Source organism: Sus scrofa, chromosome 7 (genome assembly GCF_000003025.6).
Source record: "Sus scrofa isolate TJ Tabasco breed Duroc chromosome 7, Sscrofa11.1, whole genome shotgun sequence".
In the NCBI taxonomy this organism is placed as follows: domain Eukaryota; kingdom Metazoa; phylum Chordata; class Mammalia; order Artiodactyla; family Suidae; genus Sus; species Sus scrofa.
The window spans coordinates 76,691,436-76,715,578 of NC_010449.5; the positions used below are offsets into that span (position 1 = coordinate 76,691,436).

The 24,143-nt window shown below is 41.8% G+C and overlaps 1 protein-coding gene and 1 pseudogene across 1 annotated transcript in view; one reads left to right on the forward strand and one right to left on the reverse strand.

The window, feature by feature from the left end:
- The window catches only part of LOC102158035 (uncharacterized), a 584,796-nt gene that overhangs the window by 220,221 nt on the left and 340,432 nt on the right, over positions 1-24,143 (reverse strand).
- LOC100626750 lies at positions 1,547-9,277 on the forward strand (annotated as a pseudogene).

Here is a 24,143-nt window from a genome sequence, read left to right on the forward strand (position 1 = left end):
CCACGGGGACGACTCTGCGTGGTCCTTCCACAGAGTGTGACCACCTCCAGGCTCCCACTGTTAGTGTCAATAACATCTGAAACCTCCCTGTTTCCCTCGCTCTGGGGACAAAGGACATCCACAAGCCTCCAACCGCAACCACATTTCTTATCAACGGGTGGAGGAAATTCTGCTCACTCCTGTTGAGTTTGGCTCTTGTTGGACAAAGCATCGTGTGTGACACTTTGAGGCCTGGCAGAGACGCGCAAAATTAAAGCCACAGGATCGCGGGGCTGGAAGGGACCCTAGTCATGCTCCATTGCTAGCCCCTCAAATTACAGATGAGACAATTGAGGCTCAGAGGGGTTAAGCACCTTGTCTAAGGTCACACAGACAAGTGAGGATTTCTAGTACACAGAATCGTTTTCTTTTCTCTTTGTCTTTTTTAGGGCTGTACCTGTGGCACAAGGAAGTTCCCAGGCTAGGGATCAAATCAGAGCTGTAACTGCCAGCCTACACCACAGCCACAGCAAGGAGGGATCTGAGCTGCATCTGCAACCTACATCAGAGCTCATGGCAGTGCCGGATCCTTAAGCCACTGAGCGAGGCCAGGGATCGAAACCTTATCCTCACAGTCACTGTGTTGGTTCTTAACCTGCTGAGCCACAACAGGAACTCCAGAATCATTTTCTAAGAGAGAGGGGGGAACAGTGGCAGCGTAACTCTTGTTATTACTTGCCCACTGGAGTCTGCTTCAGAGATGCAAACCTATAGGAAAGGGAGGGAGACCAGGAGACCTGAAGCTATATCTCAGCTTTGCACCTCAGTTTCTCTGTATGAAAAATGGCTGTGTTACTTACCCTCATTTCAGGGCTGTTGTGTGGCTTCCTGAGTGACTCTGGGAAGTCCTGGGAGCTTGGACCACTCTCTTTCTGGGCCCAGGAGTGGGGCTACTTGCCGAGGCTGACTAACCTGTGCCCTGTTCCTCAGTCGCCACTGAGGCCTTGAGGAGCCACTGGCATTGGGAGGGTGGGAGAATTAGTGAGGAACGATCAGGCTGGGAGGCAGGGCCGTAGGGTGTGGGGGGTGGGAAAATGAGTGGGATATAGTAGCAAAATATAGTAATACCTGCCTGCTCCCAGCCCTGGTAATAGTTTCACAAGAGAATATGTGAGATGTCCCCTCCAGATGCCCAGATTCCCTACCTTTGCTTGGGGAGCGTGGGAAAAGTGTGCCCTTATCCATGTGAATTTAAATGCATTTTCATTACACTATATGTCTTCAGTTCTGCCAGAAAAGCCAGCATGTCTTGCTCTTTAAAATGTCTAGAGCTCCTGTTCCCATTTGGGGTTTGTGGTTGGAAGGTCGGCCTCCTGAGCTGTCTGGTGGTAATCGGGTTCTGAATAAATGAGCCCTTAGGGATTGCCAGGGAGACCAGAGAGCAGCCCACGCCCTGCCGGGACTGAGTCTGGCAGCAGAAGCCACACCGTGTGCCTTGCCAAGGTGGTTCCCGCTGGGCTGGGCTGCTCGCGCTTCCTGGCAATCCAGGCGGCATCCTGGCTTGGCGATGCCGCGAGCCCAGAGGCCCAGGTCCGTGCATCAGTGTTCGCAACAGCTTTCTCCTGTTATTACCTTGTCAACAGCAGTATTGGAGACACAAAGGACAGCTCTGCATGATGATGCAGTGAATGACTGGTTAGGTGCCTCCTGTTTAATAACCAGAGAAATATTGCTGTGCGGCATCTCTCCATATGTTGTAGCATCTGTGTCTGGCATGTAAGGGACTCATTTTCTTCGCATATCTCATTAAAGATGTAAGCAAAATGGAGGGGCTGCGAGCAGCACTCTCCCCGCACTGCCTGCAACTCCCTTTTCTTACCCTCTGCTGCCATCTAGTGGCCACTTGCCTCCTCTGCATTGTCATTTTCATAGTGGGGCTGAAGTCTTGCCCCCTGGAAACTAGAGGAGAACAGTTACACAAACCACACAATTATGGATCTTGTGAGAGTCCTTGTTGCAACAGAAAGTCAGCCTGAACCACCCTGGGACTGCCTCCTAGAGCCTGAGAGGGCCCTTTCTCCTTTGGAGAGATAATGGTCCATCAGTGTTCTTATAAACCTATCCAAGTTCCAGACTCTAAATCATGAAGACCTGGCAGGCTGGATAAATCTTGCCAAAAGCCAAGGTGAATCTTGTGACCTGGGGGCAGACAGAGTCCTGCACCTCAAGATAAAATTTCCCCTACAATCTTGAAGAATCCCCAGAGGTTGGGATGGAGAAGGCACAGAGCAGAAGGGGGAGTCCATGGGTCTTTTCAGCCTCTTGCCCACCCATCTCCACAAAATATCCTTGCAAGTGGAAGCTTGCTCCAGCCTGGGTCCCACAGCCTTAACTCAGGACCCACAAGCCCGGTTTGACATTTGCTTCGTTGCTAGTGATGGCATCAGAGGGTGTTTTCAGCCACTATTCATCAGTCTGGGACCTGGGGAATGCATGCCGGGATGTGTGCAAAGCTGTGAAATGCTCCCCACGGTGGAAGACACAGTGTAAAGTGAACCACCTCACTATGGTGACAATGCAGGAGGGCCACGAGTGAAGAGCAGACAGAGTGCAGCAGCTGCAGGGCAGGGTTTAGGCTGGGGCTGCAGGTGCCTGTGCATCACTGTGGGCCCTGACGCAAGAGGGAGGAAGGCCACCCTGCTTCTGGGCTGGGGACTGAAACACAGGGTGATTTTGTCACCCAACCCAGCAGCTAACATCTTTCTCTTGAAGCCTTGGCATGCATTCCTTAATCTCATTAACTGAGTCATTGTACATGTACTCAGCTCTAGAATATGCAGTGAAGTAGACACAAAAAGCTGCATCTGACAGTCTAAACCTTTGAGGGTCTTATCATCGAGAAGAAGTTAAGGATGAAGCATGAAGGTCAAGGCAGCGTGCATTAATTCTCCATGAGAGAAACGGCTTAACACAGAAGGCAGGGATTCTGGGAAAAGGGGAATCCTCCCCAACAGCTGGGGAGCATATTATGGAAGGAAATGCTTCAAGTTGTCCAAGGAATTCCAACTGATGGTGAAATGCCCTCTGAGATGTGTGGCCTCTCTGGTCCCCAGGGCCTAAGGACTTGGATTTGGCTGTGGGTCATGCTCCCCGGGTCAGGAGACAAAATAAGACTAAGATGTGTCTTCCAGGGCCCATTGATGTATCTGTAATAGATTCCTTTCCCTTCTTAGTATTACTGTTCATTCATTGATTAACCTGTCATTCATTTATTCATTCAGGAAATGTATACTGTTCTAGCACTGGTGCTCAGGGGATAAACCCACAAAATGTCTTAAGTTTTCACAGCAGCTTGACACTGAACCTGAGCTTCATAGAATTAGAATCACTGTCATTTTTGTCTCCATCTTCAGACCCTCCACTTTTTAAGTACCTGGTGTTTTGTTTTGTTTTGTTTTTTAGGGCTGCAGGTGCGGCATATGGGAGTTCCCAGGCTAGGGGTTGAATTGGAGCTGCAATCGCTGGCTTATGCCACAACCACAGCAATGTGGGATCTGAACTGCATCTGTGACCTCCCCTGCAGCTTGTGCCTATGCCAGATCCTTAACTCGCTGAGCGAGGCCAAGGATTGAACCTGCGTCCTCATAGATACTAGTCAGGTTCTTAACCCACTGAGCCACAATGGGAACTTTGGTACCTGTTGATTCTTTATTGCTTTATCTGTCCACATGGTCCTCACGCCTTTCCCTGCTCCGCCCAAGAATGCTTCAAACAGAGGCAGCCCCAAATGTCCTGCTGCGTCTTCTGGGGGTGACTTCTGGTTGGCAGGGATGGTCGGAGAAGACACTTTATTGGTCATGTGGAAATAGAAATGGAAAAACAAAGACAAGACCCTTTGATTTAGTCTTGATTAACAATAACATAGACTTTGAGTTTGCAACAGTGTTTGATATGCCTTGTGAGGAAGAAATCCTATTATGTCAAATTTTCAAAAGCCTGTGCCGTTAAGATAAAAATATTTACATTTCATGACCGCGGAGCTCAGTGAAAAGGGGCTGTCAAGAGACCAGACAGCTGGGGGATGGTTTTGTGTGATTTAAATGTATACAGTTTTGGCGTCTTCTTATGTTGACTGACAAGGAACAAGCAGCTTCAATATCAACTCCCCAGGAATATAACTTTTAATGGCAAAGCATTTGATCACAGAGAACTCCAAAAAATATTGTATTGCTCATTTAATCCTCAGAATATTTGTGTCAGAAATAGAATGTGTTTAGTTGAGTTTTAAGTAAACTCACAAAGCTTTGATTACTAACTCATCGCTTTCTCTTTCTTTCTCTTGGTCTTGTCTTTTCGCTTTTCCTCAGCAAACCACGGGAAATAAAGTGTTGAAGGAGACACCACCTGAGCCTTGTTTCTTTGCCAGTTCTGTGGATTGGAGTTTTATATTCTGGAAACAGAGGCTGCTAGGAAACAGGAGGTACCAGATAACAGCTGTGTTTCCATAGGTGCTGGGACCCTGGCTACATACACCGTTTACAAAAACAGCCCTCCAAACTCCATCAGATTCTGGTCTGGGATCCAACGTGGAGCTACACATCAGAGTCTCTGTACCTTGGTTTCTTCTTTTCATTTCTGAAAATGTCACAAACGGGAAAATGTGGCTGAGTTTTATGGGATTGTGAAGTGTGTCACCCCAATCTGACATAGATTTGTGGGAACCACAGCCCATGAGGTTTGTCCCATCATGTCTTCTCTGGGATTCGATGAGTTGAACCCCTAAGCTTGCAGACCAGCAAGTAGGGAAGGGAACTTCATTGTCACTGAGGGTCTATGTGAAAGCACCCACTGAGTTTTCACAGCTAGCCGAGGTGTGCTTTATATTCCCTTTTTATGAGCAAGAGGGGGCCTCAGAGGTTAAATAACTTCCCCTAAGTCTTTGTGCTAATAAGTGCCAGAGACAGAATTTGAATCAACGTCAAAGTCCTGGGATTTCCCATTGTGGTGCAGTGGAGACAAATCTGACTAGTATCCATGAGGATACGGATTCAATCCCTGGCCTTGCTCAGTGGGTTAAGGATCCAGCGTTGCCATGAGCTGTGGTGTAGTTCGGCTCGGATCCTGAGCTGCTGTGGCTGTGGTGTAGGCCAGCAGCTACAGCTCTGATTCGACCCCTAGCCTGGGAACCTCCATATGCTGTGGGTGCGGCCCTAAAAAGACAAAAAAAAAAAAAAAAAAAAGAAAGAAAGAAAAAAGTCTGTTTTGGCAGTTGCCATCGACCACATGCCAAAGAGGAGAGCATAGGCTAAGTCTCTTTTCTCCTTCACCCACCTCTGGCTTTTCTTTTTTCTTTTCTTTCTTTCTTTCTTTTCTTTCTTTTTTTTTTTGTCTACCCATTAGAACACGGGTATAAACCCTGAAACAGGACCAAGGCCGCCTATGGAGCTGATCGAAGACCGTCTCTCTCGTCACCTCTCTTCTGGAAGCTGGCTGAGGTCACACTGCCTCATTTGATTTTCCCTGGGTAGAAATGTGGGGAGAATCATGAAGAAGTTTTCTCCCGGGCTCCCAAGGCCTCCAGAATCATCCTGGATGACAAATAGAGTTTAGTTATAAGTGCCCTGCGCCCAGGCTCCTTTGTGGTGACGGTGTTTGCAGTTTGGTTTTGTTTTATACGTTATGAGAGTTTGTGATTTGGTGGCAGAGGGGAGTGTCTCTTGTTAAGAACTCTCCTTTCGGAGTTCCCATCATGGCTCAGTGGTTAGTGAATCCGACTAGGAACCATGAGGTTGCAGGTTCGATCCCTGGCCTTGCTTAGTGGGTTAAGGATCCGGCGTTGCCGTGGGATGTGGTGTAGGTTGCAGATGTGGCTTGGATCCCAAGTTGCTGTGGCTGTGGTGTAGGCTGGCAGCTACAGCTCCGATTAGACCCCTAACCTGGGAACCTCCATATGCCGCGGGAGCAGCCCTAGAAAAGGCAAAAAGACAAAAAGACAAAAAAAAAAAAAAAAAAAAAAAAAAGAACTCTCCTTTAATATCATGGCTTCACAATCATCATATTGATAGGTTAGCTCCCATCCATTTAAGTGTGTTTCTTTATTGGACACCATCCTCAGGCTATTAAATGGAAATAAACGTTGCCCCGTTGAAGTTTGCAGTCTGAATCTAGAAGACGGTTCTTTTGCACAAGGCAGACAGACTTATGGACCAGTGCAAAAGCACAAAGGTTTGTTCCTCCCCACCCAGGAAGTAATCACATCATTGACATTCTGAACAAGCATCTGCGGACAGGTGAGCAAGGAATTAAGCATGGCCGTGATATGCCTTCCCCAAGTTCAGGGCTAACAGTGATGCAGGAATAGGTCTGTTGAGAGTCCTGAGCTAGAACCATCAGCCTGCTCCTCTCCCTGATGGGTGTGAATGGAGGAAAGAGAAAAAGAATCTCTCTCTCTTTTTTTTTTTTTTAATTTTTTTTTAATGCAAGCCCTTGCAATGCAATCCAAATTTATGGAACTATTGATGCTAAGGTATACAAAATTGCACTGCTTTAATTAAGGCTTTTAGTTCACATTTGGCCACCTCAAGTAGTTGTTACATTAGGATGGTCAATTTCAATACTGTGGCTCCCTGTTGGGTAGACACACAATCTTTATACCCAAACGTTAATGCATGCAAAGCAACAAGGCATTGTTAAATAAAACAGCAACAGTTACTGCAGTTTAGGTCTTGTGACCAATCACACATGATTAAAATGACTCCCCACATTCACGTCCACACTACTTGCCCACCATTTACCATCTCAACCAAAACATTACACATGCGAAACTGATAAGAATAGAGTAGGCACAGGTGGCTGTAGACGTCCCAGTAGGGAGTCATAGATAAAGAGGGAAACCTGGGAGTCGTTGGGAGACCACTGTAAGTGTAAGAAAACCATCAGGTCAGCCTTGCTTAACCAGCGGTGGTTAGAGAATTGCCTCAGCTCATTGGGTGGGGGATGGGATGAGGCCTGTATTCAGACTCAGCCCAAGGGTAAGAGTTTGAAGACCGCCCTTCAGCTGATTTGAATACGCACCTTACCGGATACTAAGGAGGAGCTACTACTCCCAGAAAGGAAGAGGCGGGCCTTTCCAATTCCCACGCCCCTTGGAAGATGAAACTGTGGCCCACCAGTCAAGCGGATCTTCCTTGCCTGCCTGCTTGCGTCTTTTGCAAGCGTCCTATCCTAATGAGTCTGTTTCTTGCCTATCACTTTGTCTCTCGCTGAATTCCTTCTATGTGGAGGCGTAAAGGACCTGAGCCTTGGTGAATCCAGACACAGGGTGAGTAACTCGAATTTAAAACCGTGGGTTCAAGTCCCAATCTAGCTTTAGTCCAGGCATGAGGGTTCAAGTACCAATTTGGGTTTGGGCTGGGTTCAAGTCCCAGCCTGTGGGTTCAAGTCCCAATCTGGGTTTTGGCTAGGTTCAGGCCGTTAGTGCTGTCAGTTTCAAAACAATCGCTAACAGGCAAAGATATTAAACCTGTATATTTGGTATTGCAAATACACTTATGTACGAGCAAGCAAGGGATTCACAGTCAGAATCTACAGCTGCTGAAGCCTGAAAATGACTTACAAAAATTGTTAAAACATTAAAAACTTGTTTGAAAATATACACTTCTTGCTGTAGATCCCCACCGTACACACAGCTATAAACATTGTTCCCTATGTAAACAAAAAGGAAATGTATAATAAGAGATTTGAAAAGTCTGGACCTTTCCTTCCCAGCAGATGTTAAGGGCAATGTCTTTAAGACATTATACTGAAAGGACTATCATTTTAAAGACAAGATCACTGTCTCCAAAGGTTTTTTTTTAAATTAAAAAATCTAGGCAGGAGTTCCCATAGTGATTCAGTGGAAATGCATCTGACTAGCATCCATGAGGATGCATGTTTGATCCCTGGCCTTGCTCAGTGGGTTAAAGATCCGACATTGCTGTGAGCTGTGGTGTAAGTTACAGAAGAGGCTCGGAACCTGTGTTGCTGTGGATGTGGTGTAGGCCGGCAGCTCCAGCTCCAGTTTGACCCCTAGCCTGGGAACCTCCATATGCCTTGGGTGCGGCCCAAAAAAGACCTAAATAAATAAATAAATAAAGTAAAATTGAATTAAAAAACTATATAGCTGTGATAATTGTACGATACAATGATAATGACCTTGAATTTCTTAAAATTACAGTAAGCTACAAGTATCAAAGAAGTGAAGTTATCTGGAGTAGTCTGTATAGGAGCTCTTTGGATTTTTTATTACCCTAAAATAATGATGCTTTTAGGGTTTACATTTCTGTACTCTCCAATACAAAGTATGGGGCGTGTTAAAGTATACAGTACACCATTTTCACACATGTACAACAGTGTTGGATGAAAAATGTCTCTTAGCACTGCTACAGGATTGTAGCCTCTGGTTTTACCAGCTGCACACTCTAGGACTATCGTATAGGTGAAAACCTCTCCCAGACTCAGGTAAAAACCTATCGTATAGGTAAAAACCTTGCCCTCATGTAAACCACCCCTGAGCGGCAGAGGCAGTAGCGGCAGGACCGCCATGGCGCTGGGAGCAGCGATCAGGAGGGACAGCGAGGCGATGCTGGCTGTGGCGACCTGGTGACAGCATGAGAGGTACGAGCTTTTACAAGTTTGCACCATGCGTGAGTCATTCTTGGCTCGAGAGGTGTTGGAAAATCTGCTCTGTGCCATTTGTTCAAGGAATTCTTGTTGCAAAATATGATCCTATGATAGAAGATTCTTATAGAAAGCAAGTTGAAGTAGGTACACAATAGCGTATGCTTGAAATCTTGCCTACTGCAGGAATGGAACAATTTTCAGCAATGAGGGACTTGTACATGAAAAATGGAGAGGTTTTTCAGTAGTTTATTCCATCGCAACTCAGGCCATGTTTAGTGATTTATAAGATCCGAGAGAACAGATTCTTCGAGTTAAAGACACTGACGATGTTCCAATGATCCTGGTTGGTAATAAGTGTGACTTGGAAGATGAAAGAGTTGTAGGAAAGGAATGAGGTCAAAATCTAGCAAGACAGTGGAACTACTGTGCCTTCTTAGAATCCTCTGCAAAATCAAAAAGAAGTGTTAATGAGATCTTTTATGACTTAGTGCAACAAATTAACAGAAAAACTCTGGTGCCTGGGAAGACCTTCAAAAAGTCATCATATCAACTGCTTTCGTATACTAAATGCATGTAGCTCTGAGCCAGGTCTGAAAAACTGTTGCCCAATTCAACAATGCCAGCATTCCAACTTTGTTAAACCTAAATCTTTTTTTTTTTTTTTTTTTTTGGTCTTTTTTACCTTTTCTGGGGCTGCTCTCACGGCATATGGAAGTTCCCAGGCTAGGGGTCTAATGGGAGCTGTAGCTGCCAGCCTACACCAGAGCCACAGCAACGCAGAATCCGAACTGCATCTGTGACCTACACCACAGCTCATGGCAACGCCGGATCCTTAACCCACTGAGCAAGGCCAGGGATCGAATCTGCAACCTCAAGATTCCTAGTCAGATTCGTTAACCAGTGAGCCACGATGGGAACTCCTAAATCTTAAGTGGGCTTTCTGTGGGGGTACCCTTCAAGAGGCAGATGAAAGTTACTCCATCAGTTTGCACTCTAATCACTTTCCAGAATCACAAGAGAAAGACTCTTTAGTAGAGAATCACTGAATAAGAATTTTACAATGAGTTCTCCATATCCCAGTTTTACATATGAGGAAATTGAGGCTCACATTGCTTAGGGGGCTTGACCAGGTCATGCATCTTGTAAGCACCAGAGATAAAGACAAAACCAGATCTTTCTGCTCTCTGCTACATACACTGCTTACACTGAATTACAAACTGAATCTGATCCATGTGGAATCCATGCTAATGATCTGCCTCTGACACGGGCAGCCGGGAGGTAGCCCTCCTCCCTGACGCCACTCTCAAAGGTTAAACTAAATCCACAAACTATTTTCTGTTAATAGAATATCGAGGATCTGTCATGCATTCACTGATCCAAAATGATCTTGAATTTATTTACAATTTTGGTACCACCTTTGAGTGTTACCATTTTCCTAAATTGAACCTACATTATATAAAGCCATTCTTCATTTATTGGTACGTTGGTTTTAACCCAGACTTCTTATTTCACATCCCAGCAATGCTGGGGCATTAATAGTTGAGAAAGCCTTTATATGCTTCTTCTCTGCATAACAAATCTGTATTTTAACCTGCACCTTCAATAGCTGAACTCCAAAGGGTGACTAATGGATACATTTCAGAATCACAGCAGGTTGGTGGGGATATAATCTTTTCAGTGGGAAAATTTTATGTGTGTGTCAAATCCAACCATATAAGTGACTAAACTGTAGGTAAGGCCAGGCTTGACTTAAAATGAGGAATACTGGAAATTTGCAAATGCAAATCATGCTCAGTTTTTGATGTTAGAACATCCAGGTGGACAGGCTGTGCCATCCCTCTTTGCTGGCCATTCCCTGTGACCTCGACGAATCATCTTCCCTCCTGCCTCAGGGGGGTGGTGACCCCTGGCCATGGCCTTGCTGGCAGAGCTCAAAGTAGAACGGAATCTTGAAGGAGAATTCCCTTCTGTGGGAGATGTTCATACAGAATGAATCCTCAAAAACCTTTGCTGGGCATGACCAGATGGTTCTCTGGCATGTATTTCAGAAGGAGCCCAGGGCTTCAGGTGGACCACACGGGGGAGAGGAAGGGCCCCCCAAATACGTGAAGGTACCCTTTTCAGTGACAGCACTCAGGTCAGGCCCAGCCTCTCAGTGCGCCCCTAGCCCTCCATAAGGTCACAGCCAGTCCAGGAGGGCAGAGCTCTTTGCAGTCCGCATGGACTCTCTGTGATAGCCACTGGGAAAGTTGCAGGAAGGGTGACCCCTTCCAGGGCCCAAGTGTGGGTTCTTGTCTAACACTTGGAAAGGAATTGTCTGAGGAGATATACATGCTGACAAAGCAGAAGACTTTATTGGGAAGGGGCACCCAGGCAGAGAGCATCAGGGTGAGGGAACCCAGGAGAACTGCTCTGCTGTGTGGCTCACAGTCTCAGATTTTATGGGAATGGAGTTAGCTTCTGGGTTGTCTCTGGTCACTTGTCTTATTTGGCCCATACTTGGTCTGGCCCAGGGTCCTTCCTGGTGGCACGTGTACCTCTCAATCAAGATGGATTCCAGCACCAAGGATGCTGGGATGTTGGTTGTCTTCCTCCCTCTGACTGTTCCTTCCTCCCAAGTTCACCCACTTGGTCATCAGGACAGCACTGTGTTGCTTATCAGAGCCTCCTGCTCTGCAACAACTCATGCAAGCGGCTATTGTGGTGCGTGGCCAAGGTGGGCAGTTTCAGTCAATGGTCCCCTAACAGGGGTGAAGTGGAGAATATCATGAACTTGCATGGAGTCGAGTGTTCTTTTTGGGGACACTCATCACAGTTAGAGGGAATGTAGCTAAGAACATGCAGTCTTCAGGGGACCTGGGCTCCTGAGGAGGAAGACTTTGGAAGAGATCTTTGCTGCTGTTTTCCCTGCCCCTCTCCTCCTGCCATCACTCTCCATTCTCTCTGCTGCTCTAGTGCTTGTTGAATGACTTGACTGGGGCTCCCTGGGAGCTGTGGGCAGCTCTGGGGTGAGCCAGGGCCAGGCGTGTCAGAAGTCACATATCTGGACCTTGCCCTCTAGACGTCAGACGTAAGAACAGGTTTCTCACAGTGTCCCATGTTAGTGCTTTTCAAATTTATTTCCACCTGAGAACCACTCTGGCTGGGCAGATAACACCCTGGGCCTCCACTGCTCTGCTGTTTCTTGCTAATAGAGAGTAAGCTCATTGAAATGGAATCAGTTCCATTTGGCTCAAACCCTAATGAGAGCTTTCCATTTGCTATAGTGCAAATATTGAAGTTAAAGAGACAGCTTGGGGACCAACTAATTATTTTAAAAACCCCCGATGCTTACAGAGTAGGCAAAATTGTACTCAGAGGAGCTTTGTCCAGCACTGAGACCCTTGGGTTCCCTAAAACCAGCGTTTCCAGGTACCTCCAGGGGCCAAACAAGAGGGAGTACCTCACAGACTGAGGATGTTAGAGCTGGAAAACTTAGTCTTTTAGTCTACCCCTCATTTCACTGCAGGGAAACAGAGACCAGAGGTGCCAAGATCTCATGAAGAGCCCACAAGGGTCATGGTTAGAACCCGAGTTTGCTGCTGGCCTGTTTGGTCTTCTTACTCTCCCTCTTGCTGGAGAAAGGACAGTGATTCCTCAGTTGTCAGAGCTGGAGGTCTTTGTACAGTTTTGAGGATGATTTTATTCCCCAAAAGAGCATCTTTGTACCTGTTCGGAGTATACGGTATTTACCTACCAGTAGATTTTTTCCAGTGGTTGTTTGCTTATAGAGATGTCTTCAATTGTACCATTTTTTTTTTTCCTGAAATTATCGGTAAAGAAATTTTTTTTTTAAATTGGTCAGTTTTTAGGGGCCAGGAACCCAGGATGAATGTTTATGCATCTAAGCAGTGCTCATCTTTGAAGTCCCTTCATCCTCTTGACCTTAGAGTTTAGAGAGGTATTCACAATAATTGAGTTCAGGAGTTCCCATCGTGGTGCAGTGGTTAACGAATCCGACTAGGAACCATGAGGTTGCAGGTTCAATCCCTGGCCTTGCTCAGTGGGTTAAGGATCTGGCGTTGCTGTTGCTGTGAGCTGTGGTATGGGTCACAGACGTGGCTCGGATCCCGAGTTGCTGTGGCTCTGGCGTAGGCTGGCGGCTACAGCTCTGATTCGACCCCTAGCCTGGGAACCTCCATATGCCATGGGAGCAGCTCAAGAAAAGGCAAAAAGACCAAAAAAAAAAAAAAAAAAAAAAAAAAAAAAAGTAGAATTGAGTTCAGTTGCAATTTTTGTGGACAGTGGTCAAATAATGATTCTGTGGTCGATTTATTTTATTTTTAAATGATATATCACTTGGTGTTAATTAAAGAGTGAGAAAAATATGTTACAGCACAGTGGAATATGTTTTAAAAGGTTAACAAAATAGTGACATGTATAAAGTACAGAAGTTTAACCATATCTTCCAGGTGTAAAAACTAGAGAGAAAAATTTTGCAAGGGGTAAAGTTTTTGAATTATATTGGTTAATGTTATTTTATTGTGTGTTTCAGTTTTTAAAATTTTCAACATCATTTAGAATACCATTCTTCACTTATGACATTTGAATTCGTCTCATGGCACACATTTCCTTCTTCTATAGACATTATTACATCAAATTTCTACATCTGTGAAGTTAATGATTTGAATATTATCTTTAATACATACTTTCCATGATAATTAAATATTTAAGAATCTGTGACAAATATACTCTGTGATGGATTTTTTTTTTAACTAATTACCCATTTTTTTCTTTTGCTATTGGTCCAGGTAAGTTTGTATTTATTTATTCTTTAAATTTAACATTATTGAAGTGTAGTTGGTTTACAATGTTGTGGTAATTTTTGCTGTACAGCAAAGTGATTTAGCCAAACATCTACGTATATCCATTCTCACATAGGTCATCACTCTGTGGTTTGTTTGCTTATTTTATTTATTTATTTATTATCTTTTTAGGACCATAGCTGAGGTATATGGAAGTTCTCAGGCTAGGGATGGAATTGGAGCTGCAGCTGCTGGCCTATACCACAGTCACAGATATGCTAGATCTGAGTCACATCTGCAACTTAACAGATTCAGCTCATGGCAGTGCTGGATCCTTAACCTGCTGAGCAAGGCCAGGGATTGAGCCTGCAACCTCTTGGATACTAGTTGGGTTCATTACCACTGAGCCACAATAGGAACTTCTCTGTGGTCCATATAGACTGCTCCCTCTGTCCCCCAGTGTTAGGCAACCTCCTCCCTTTGGTCCTTTGTTTATGAACAAAACCATATCTTACCTTTGAATAAAAATGGTTCACCAGAGTATGTTTATAGCTTGTATTGTTGAAGGAAAAGAACAGAAAGCTTTACTTGAAGTTTGAAATAGTTAAATTCAGAAAAAAAAAATTAAGGCAATTCTAATTTACATAGAAGGAGTACATTTTAGGAACTCCTCACTCCAGGGATGGTGTAATGTATGTTCCAGCAAGACTTAGAAACAGTTTTTTTTTATGTTAGACAACTCACTTGAAGGGAAACTAGGGATATTTTAAAGGCATGTCACCTAGTATTTAAAAGGTGTTTGTATTAGATGATTTTTCTCACTCTATGTGTTCAGAAGGAAAAATTGTGAATTATAGATAATACAAAGAAGTAGGACATCATCACCCATGATCCTACTACCCAGAGATAATAACTATAATTTTGTTACATTTCCTTTTAGTCTTTTGTCTTAAATTTATTCTCTTATATTGTTGAAACCACATTATATATTCAGTTTTCTGTTTTTCATTTATATTAGAACAATATATTTTTCCCCATGTGACTTAAAACTCTTCAAAACGTAATTTTTGATGGTGGCACAGTATTCTACTGGCTTATTTCTCTTAATTGGCTTAATCATTTCTCTAATTTGGGTATTTAGGTTATTTCCAACTATTTGAAGTATGAGTAACATTAAATGGACATTTCAGCCTATAAAAAGTCTGCTCAGATAACTCTTTTGAAGATATATTATCAATTATTCAGACAAGAGAAATGGCCATTTAAAAAGGTCTTGATACCTAATACCATATAAGCTACCATTATATTTATTCAGTGTGTAATCATAGCAGCAATAAATGTGAGTGCCCTTAATGTGCCCAATTTCATCACCATTGAGTCGTGATTGCCTTTTAAAAAATCAATATTCTTTAATATGAATGATAGTTGTTTTCACTTGCATTTTAAAATTTTAAGTGTGGTTTGGTTTTTTCAAATATTCATTGGCAATTCATACATCATTTTTGTATCTCACTTTTGCCCATATATCCATCTGGCTAGTATTTTCCTTTTCCCTTTATATAAAGTCTTTACACATTAAGCATATTAGCATTTGATTTATGTAACTCATATACATACTTTTTTCCTTTTTTTACTAATTTTTTCTTTTTTGCTAATTTAATTAAATCATTTTGGACATTTAGAAATCTTTTAACTTTCTATACTCCAATTTATGTATTTGTATACATCCCTGATAATTTCTGCCTTTACATTAGAAATTCATTTTCTGTCCTGTTTCAGATGGAGGGGACAAAATTTGGGCATAAGAGGAATAGCTTATGTTGGGAAGATGACTTGATTTGGGGCTTGGATTGAGGGTCGGTTGTATTAGCAACTCTGATCACCAGGTGTCTCCTCACTGCTGATATGTTGCAGGAAGTCCGGGTGCAACATATGGTACTATTTTTCTTAGTGTGATAAGGCTTCTCATGTGGCTGAGACCGTAGAGAGACTGTAGGTTGACAGGGAGAGACTGAAAGTTTTTCTAATTAAATTAATGTACAAAGGGAGGAGACTCAGTTCCTCCCACTGACTGCCACAGGAGAAATGTAGGTTTCAAATTGATGCTAATGTTGTATCTCTAGGGAAATATTAATCCACAGGATAGTAGCCAGTACTGTCCAGAGAAAGGAAATATTAAAGCTATGAATGGATGTGAAATCTAATTGCCAGAGAATTGTTTTTGTTGGTAGATGGTTTCTTTACACTGTTTTTTAAAGGCTTAGGGGAAATATAATACCTCCTTCCCAAGCCACTTAACTTCCCATGTTCACAGCAAACAAATTTATTATCGATAATTTGGCTTCCAATGTATGATAATAAGCAGGAGAAGGAGTGCCTCAGATAGGGACCAAAAGAGCAAAGACACTGCCATTTGGCAATGATGGAATCTCATCCCTATTTAGACAGATTAAATTGGCCACTGATGGGCTGATCTCTGGGTTTATAAAGAATGTTCACTTTCTTAAATACAGAGATTGAGGGTCCATTACTCAACCCTGAGGTTCCTTTCACCATCAGCAAACCCTCCCACTCCCCAGAGACACCTGAAACACAAGGGTTTTATTTAATTTTTTAAACCAAGAGAAAATATGTTAATGAGTTGGGGAAAGACTGAGAGGAATTTGCTCATCCTGATGAAGATAACAAAGGGAGTAGATAGAGAAGGAAGAGTTCTGGGAGCCACCTTGCAAACCTTTATAGGGAGACGTGTAGCCAGGAAAACAAAATACAGAACATCTAATGTTGCCAAGTTATCACCTCAGCTCATTTCATCAGCAAGGACATTTCCGTGGAGGGTTATGGAGAGAAGATACTAATGACGTGTGTACTCCAGAGAGCCAGGTACAGGAGAGGGGGAGAGTAGAGTGTGTCTGGGTGTGTGTTCGTGTGCACACGCACACTTTCGTATGGATATACACACTTATACAGGGGAATGTGCAAAACAGCAGTTTGGTTAAGAGTGTGGCTCTGAGCCAGCTACCTGAGTTCAAATTCTGATTGTATCCCTTCTGGGCTAGGTGAATTAGGGCAATTTACCTAATAATCCCTTTGAGGTTTGGTTTCATCATCTGTCAAACAGGGATTAATAAAGTTGGCATCATAAAGCTAATGGTAAGTTTTAAATGTAAAGTATGTGCGAACATGTAAAATACTTAGTGATTTTTCATGGGACTGACACTGTTCTATTATAGGTGGATTTTGTTATTTGCATATGTATATAAATAATTTCTACGGGAGTAGAGAAGAAAACTTAAAAAAATTTAACCTTAGTTATTCAAGAAATATACGAGTACGTTCTTGTTATAAAAATTAAAGCATTGCAATTAAACCCAAAAAATCTCCCTCTCCCCTCCTGTGTAACTCCTCCATCCAGAGGTTGCTGTTAATAAGGAATTTGTGGTTGTACTTACAGTCCTTTTATTGTGCCATATTCAGAGTTTATATCGTGTAAGTGCTTTTACTAACATAAATGGCATCATAATCTACCTGTTGTTCCATAACTACTGCTGCCCTCGTGTATATGCTTTCTTTTACAATAAGGGTAGCACTAAGACTGGGACACACTAAGTGTTGGGTCAGAGAGTATATTCATTTCTAATATACTATTTATTTATTTATTTATTTTGGTCTTTTTAGAGCCACAGCCATGGCATATGGAAGTTCCCAGGCTAGGGATTGAATCAGAGCTGTAGCCGCCGGCCTACGCCAGAGCCACAGCAACTCGGGATCCGAGCTGCGTCTGCAACTTACACCACAGCTCATGGCAACGCCAGGTCCTTAATCCATTGAGTGAGGCCAGGGATTGAACCTGTGTCTTCATGGATACTAGTCAGATTATTTTTTGCTGAGCCATGAGGGGAACTCCCGTTTCCAATACTGATATTTACTATCATAGGCTTTGTGTTGTGGTAAGAAAGATACCTTAGCCTCTTCTATTCTTCTTAATACCAGGGTAAAATAGTACAGTAATTTCCTTTTATTATATGTTATATCCTAAATAGCTGATTTTATTATTTCTCTTCTAACATGAACGTTTATTCTTTTATGAATTTCATTTTTCTCATTTATATGGAACATGTGGAAAATGCAAAAGAGTAGAAGGAAAAACTGTAGTCACCATATTCCCATGAGCTGTGATAGTCAGTACTTATAGTGAGATACTTTCCTAGAGAACCTTAAAAATTGTAACTTGGAAACAACTAATTTTAACAATCAGGTTATATTATGCTAATTTAAAATTAAGAAGGTAATAAATTATATCTTAAATATATTAAGAACTCAGATTATTTAAATTTCCGGTTGAACGTTTAGAAAGCAGAGAATTTTCAAATTTTATATGGTGGTGACAAAAACAATATTCTACATTTTATTATTTTTGTCCTTTTTTTGAATAGTATTCTTTTCACTGAGACAAAATAATCATTCCTTTTTTTGGTGGCATGCAGAAGCTCCTGGGCCAGGAATTGACTCTGAGCCATGGCAATAATCAGTCACAGCAGTGACAATGCTGGTCCTTAACCTGCAGAGCCAGAAGGGAATTCCAAAATTATCATTGCTTTTAAGACATTTCCAAGACCTATATGGAAATTACAGTAGTTTCAAGGATTACTTCAAAATTGCTCTTAAAAAGTTATTTATATTTTGTAGTTATCATATTTGGAATGTGTGTGTCTCTGGAATATTTATGGGCCTTCGTGTTTTATTGAGAATTAAAAATATGTTTTCAACAGATTGATAGTCTAAAACATGCAGTTGGACCCCATAAAGTATGTGAAATTTAAGTGGTGTGATATAAAAATTAATAACCCATATATAAGAGCAAAATATGTAATGTTGTAGTTCTCACCAAACATAAATTAAGATTTGGATAATTTCAATTTAATGAAAAATTATAACTTGTTTTGACTACTACCACATGGTGGCACCACTTTAGTTTACAAGGGAAGTAACCAGACATTGTGTTGTATTCTACATTTTGCTTTATAAAAAAACTATAAAAGATTTTGATTTCTTTAGTGTTATTATGTTTTAAAATGGAAGTATAGTTGTTTTACAATGTTGTGTTAATTTCTGCTGTATAGCAAAGTGATTCAGTTTTTACATATACACACACACATATATATATACTTTAAAAAATATTATTTTCCATTGAATATAGTTCTCTGGGCTATACAGTAGGACCTTGTTGTTTATCTGCTCTGTGTATAATAGCTCACATATGTTAACTCCAACCTCCCCTTCCATCCCTCTCCCAAACCCGTCCCCCTTGGCAATCACAAGTCCGTTCTCCACGTCCTTGAGTCTGTTTCTGTTTCATAGATAGGTTCTTTTGTGTCATATTTTAGATTCCACATATAAGTGATATCATATGGTATTTGTCGTTTTCTTTCTGATTTACTTCACTTAGTATGATGATCTCTAGTTGCATCATGTTGCTGCAAATGGCATTATTTCATTCCTTTTTTATGGCTGAGTAGCATTCCATTGTATATATGCATGATGCTATTATTTTTAACACTTACCAAAATTTTTAAAGTTGTTTTATGTCTTTTTATATTAGCATTCATTGAGTTGGGACAAAAGCTTATGTTGAAAAATATACACACAAATACACAACTTTTAGACAGATATTAGCTATAAATTTGGTGCCATGAAGCCAAATGATGCCTTAATAGGCTTTATCACTAACTTAAAGAAGAGCAATTGATGAATATTGATGATAATACTAAGGAAATATAGAGCAGCAGCAGAACAGAAATATGTCACAAAGTTTTAGCTATATGGGTTCTGTAAACCAATTCTCCATTTTTTTTTCTCATGGGAAAATTTGCCTTGAAGTATATGCAAGATTGTAAGAAATATGTTATTTCTTATAGAATGCAACTGAATTATGTTGGGGGCTTATCTTAGTGATGAACTTATAAGCAAGACTCCAATGCCCTCTTTTGTTTTTTGTATTATTAGCACTAAATGAAGGTCAAATGATGTCAGGTACTTTGAATTAAAAATAATTGTGGGAAAACAAAATTATCCCAAGTTGGATGCTATAAGCATGTAAAACTCAATATATGATCAGTACTATATTTACCATTCGCATGGCTATACAGTATAGAGTTCATCTTTAATATAAATCATGGCTATACTGTGTAGAGTTCATCTTTTATATAAATCATTTCACTACTGTTGCTTAGCAGTAAGTATACTAATAATTATGTGATAAAGAATGTTTCATTAAAAGTTTAAGGAGTTCCCGTTGTGGTGCAGCAGAAACGAATCTGACTAGGAACCATGAGGTTGCGGGTTCGATCCTTGTCCTTGCTCATGGGCTGAGGATCCAGCATTGCCGTGAGCTGTGGTGTAGGTAGCAGATGTGGCTTGGATCTGGTGTTGCTGTGGCTGTGGTGTAGGCCAGCAGCTGTAGCTCTGATTAGACCCCTAGCCTGGGAACATCCATATGCCACAGGTGCAGCCCTAAAAAGACAAAAATAAATAAATAAATAAAAGTTTCAAACATTCCTTTAAATATTATACTGTTGGGGCATAGTAAATTTGTCAGCCCATGAAGTGACTGAATTAAAAATTCAGCATGAATTTATTTTTGAGCAAAGGAAAAACAACAATGGTGAGAATTAGAAGAATTGAGTCGATAGGTAAAACCCAAGAGCAACATATATTTTTTCTATTCAATTCAAAAGTAATGATTCGGTTTCAGCAAAATATCATATGTTGTATTAAATCAAAATCATTAAACTTTTATTGGTTTTGAATTTTTGTGCATGTTTAACTTGTGTTTTTAAATAGTTGGTATCACAGTTACAAGCACATGTTTAAATAGCAATTTATGTCTCACCATGTTAAAACAACATTATGTTAAAGTAACATAGTTAACACTGGGGTCTGTGAAACTTATTTGCCCTTTAAATGAATTGTATCTGACCCCAGTTGAGAAACATGGCTGTAGTGTTGGGAACTCTGTGTTTCCTTTTGCAGGTAGTTTTTTCCTCTGTTCTCTGGCTCCATGACTGCAGCCAGAGTCCTTGACAGGGAATGAGGTGGAGCCCAGGTCATAGAATGTAGATGCAGGAGGCAGTGGGACCCTGTGTTACTGTCGCACAGAGGTTGGCAGTGGGACTTTGAGCTGGGGAACTGTGAAATGCAAGAAGAGGAAAGCATCTTCACTGAGCTACGTTATGAGTCTTCCACTTTCTTCTCTCTCATTTGCCAAGATCCTGCCTAAATTGTTGAAAGGCTAGCACTGTCTGTGTAAAACAGTTCAGAAGCAGGTTCTCTGCATTTTAGAGTTTATGGGGCCCTGGGACTCTGTTCACTCTCCTTTGGTGTTCACCCCCATTCAGAAAGACTGGCTCAGATACAGGAAATAAGCTTTTGTTCATCATACCCTACAGTGTTTCTTTTAGTTTCACGATCTCCAAAAAGACTCCTGGTAGATCTAAGACTCAAATTTTCATCTTGGAGAGGAAAGTTCTCTGCTGGGACTGCCACCTTCAGGAATTTCCCAAATCACAAGTTGGCCGCAGTCACAAGATTACCAGTGAGCCCCCAGAAACTTCTCTACATATATTTCTGCCCCTGTTGACTTTCTTCTGACATCTGGGATAAAGAGGAGCACATTAGGAGTGCCAGCTTGTGTTGGTCAACTTTGTAAAGCAGACAACTGTGTTTCCCAGAATCCCCTCCCTTGTGAGGTTCTGCTTTAGAGATGGCCAAAGGATGAAATCACACAAGATTTGGAAGGCAGAAGAGAAGCAGTAACAATTTCTCTTGTTACTGAGTCCAAGCTTGTTACTGCCCACTGCATGACAGGCCAACCAATAAATCGAGAGAAATGCATTGTGGGCGCAAGGAATAGAGACTTTATTCAGAAAACCAGCAGTCCAAGAAGGTGGTAAACTATTGTGCCAAAGAACTGTCTTCCCAAAGTTAGGATTCAGACTTTACAAATATATATACTAAAGGGATGGTGATGGTGGTGGTGTGGTAGGTTGCTGCAAGCATCTTGGTGATGGAATCCTTTGTTCTTGCAGCTGTCCACAGAGGTCTTGTCACAATGTTCCTATAAACTTCCAGCAAGACAAACACTATTCTGTGTTCTGCAACTTATTATTTCTATATGAGTGGGAAAGCATCATACTTTTAAAAGTCAGAGCCTTGAGAATAGGCTATCCTGTATATTTCAGGCTCTAGGCAACCTTCTTAACTTGTGGCAAAAGCAATAGAATACAAATGTTAATGGAGTCAGATTGTTCTTCCCTATTTACTTCCTTAGAAGCTCTCTATGGTCAAGTAATGATGATACAGGGGTTCTGGGCAGGTCACACATTGTCCTTGTTCTCCTCCATTCTATGCCAGGTAGTCTTTCTGAATCTTAGCTCTGCCAACCAAGAGTGACCCGGGACCCATCACCATATGCCTGGCTGTGGATCCACAGAAGAGATAACATGTTTCCTTACACCTCTCAGTGAGTTCCTCTTCACAGTGCCACTTTCAGGGCTGAAAGTGCTCAGGTTCTTGGATTTTCCTTCAAGCCCCACTCGTCCCTTTGTGCTACTGCTTCAGGCAGGCAGGCTAATGACCCCTTCCCTGATCCTTTGACTCCCTCTTCCATACCTTCTCCAGCTCCTCCTGCATCTGTAAGATCTAATTCCTATAATGAACCCTTATTTCTTTATTCTCTATCATGCAAAGTGGTTCTGCAAGCCTGGCTGACTCTAAGTGGTACAATAGTTGGTTATCTGATAAATGAGAACAAGTAGAAGGTACTAGAACTGCCTCTAGATTCCAAAATAGTACATCCAAAGTAATCCTGCATTCCTGGAAAAACCATAGAGATTAGTGACTCCATTAAAGGACTTAAAAAATTCAGGGCTGGTGGTTTCCAACATATGTCCATTCAACTCATCTATTTGGCCTGAGTAGAAAATAGACGGCTCTTGGAGAATGACGGATGGTTATTGTAAACTTAATCAGTTGGTGAATACAATTGCACCTGCTATTGTAAATGTAGTTTCATTGCTGGAATAAATCTACAAATCCCTTGACATTTGAGTTGAATATTGGTATGGAAATCACTTTTTTCCCTCTATATACCTGTCGGCAGAGAAGCTATTTTATTTTATATTATTGTGTTTATTATTTTTTAAATATGGAAGGGCCAGCAATATATTTTCAATGTTTCGCCTCAGGAATATCCCGACTCTCCAACCCTTACTCTATTCCATGAAGAACTGATTGCCTCTCCATTCCACAAGATACCACATGGGTCCACCACCTTATGGTACATGAAATAGCAATGACTTTGGACACTTTGGTGAGACACATATGTGCCAAAGGGTGGGAAAGAAATCCCAGAAAAATTTAGGGGTTTACTCCTACATGAACTTCCTTGGGTTTCCATGGGTTGGAACAAATTGAAATAATATTTCTTCTAAGGTTAAGGTCAAGTTGCTACGTTGGGTCTGTCCTACCATTAAGAGTCATAATACCTAGTATGCCTTACTGATTTTGGGGGCAACATATACCTTATTTGGGTATGTTGTTATAGCCTAGACCTCTTCACTGGGCAATCTGAAAGGCTTCCAGTTTTGATAGAGCCAGGAAAAAGTGAGGGCTCTGCAACAGGTCCAGGCTGCTAGCAAGCTTCTCTGCCACTCTGGTCATATGATCCAGCCAATTTCAATGGTGCTTAACGTGTCTGTTGAGCCTTAGGAAGGCCTCTTAGATGAATTACAGAGCAGGCTTTTAGGATCAGCTCTTGGCTTTTTACTGGGTCTTAGTAGAGACTCAATATTTGGCCATGGGCCACCCAGTTACCAAGTGACCTGAAATGTCTCACATGAAGTGGGTTTTGCTTGACTCACAAAACCATAGAGTTGGGCATGCTTAGGAGTAGGAATAGTATATGTAAGATCAGGTTTGAGCATTTCTTGAAGGTACATGTAAATGGCATTAGCAAGTGGCTCAGATTCCCATGGGTCCTAGTTCTGCTACACTGTCCTATTTTTTTTTTTTTCAGCTTGTATCTATGGCCTCATCAAGGTCAGAGTCATAATTGTCATGAGCATATAAGTATTAGCATAAAGGTGGGCAGAGAAGTAAACTAAAGTTGGAGTCAGAAAGGAGTTCTCATCATGGCTCAGTGGTAACAAACCTGACTAGTATCCATGAGGCCATGGGTTCGATCCCTGGCCTCAGTCATCGGGTTAAGGATCTGGTGTTGCTGTGAGCTGTGGTGTAGGTCTCAGATGCCGCTCGGATCTGGCGTTGAAGCATTTAAAGCAAGAAGAAGAGAGTTGACTCTAGAAATTGTTATAGTATCACTGACCACACTGTGTTCTTACATTTTATTTATGAGCCTAACTTCCCAAGTAGACTGTGAACTCTTTGAAGGAAATAATTATAGTCTTTTTTTGTGCTCATATTCCTAGCAACTGTCCCAGTGCCTTGCACATAGGATGCTTAATATATGCATATTCGCATGAATGAATGAATAATTAATTTATGTAAGGGCTCTATGGCTTGACATTTCTGCTTGGTGCTTCTGTCATTTAGTGTGACATTTCACAGTACTAATTCTTTGCATCTTTTTATCTTTATTTCTTTTTTATTATACAATGAACACATATTATTGAAGGAAAATTAGAAAAAAGGAAAGCTAAA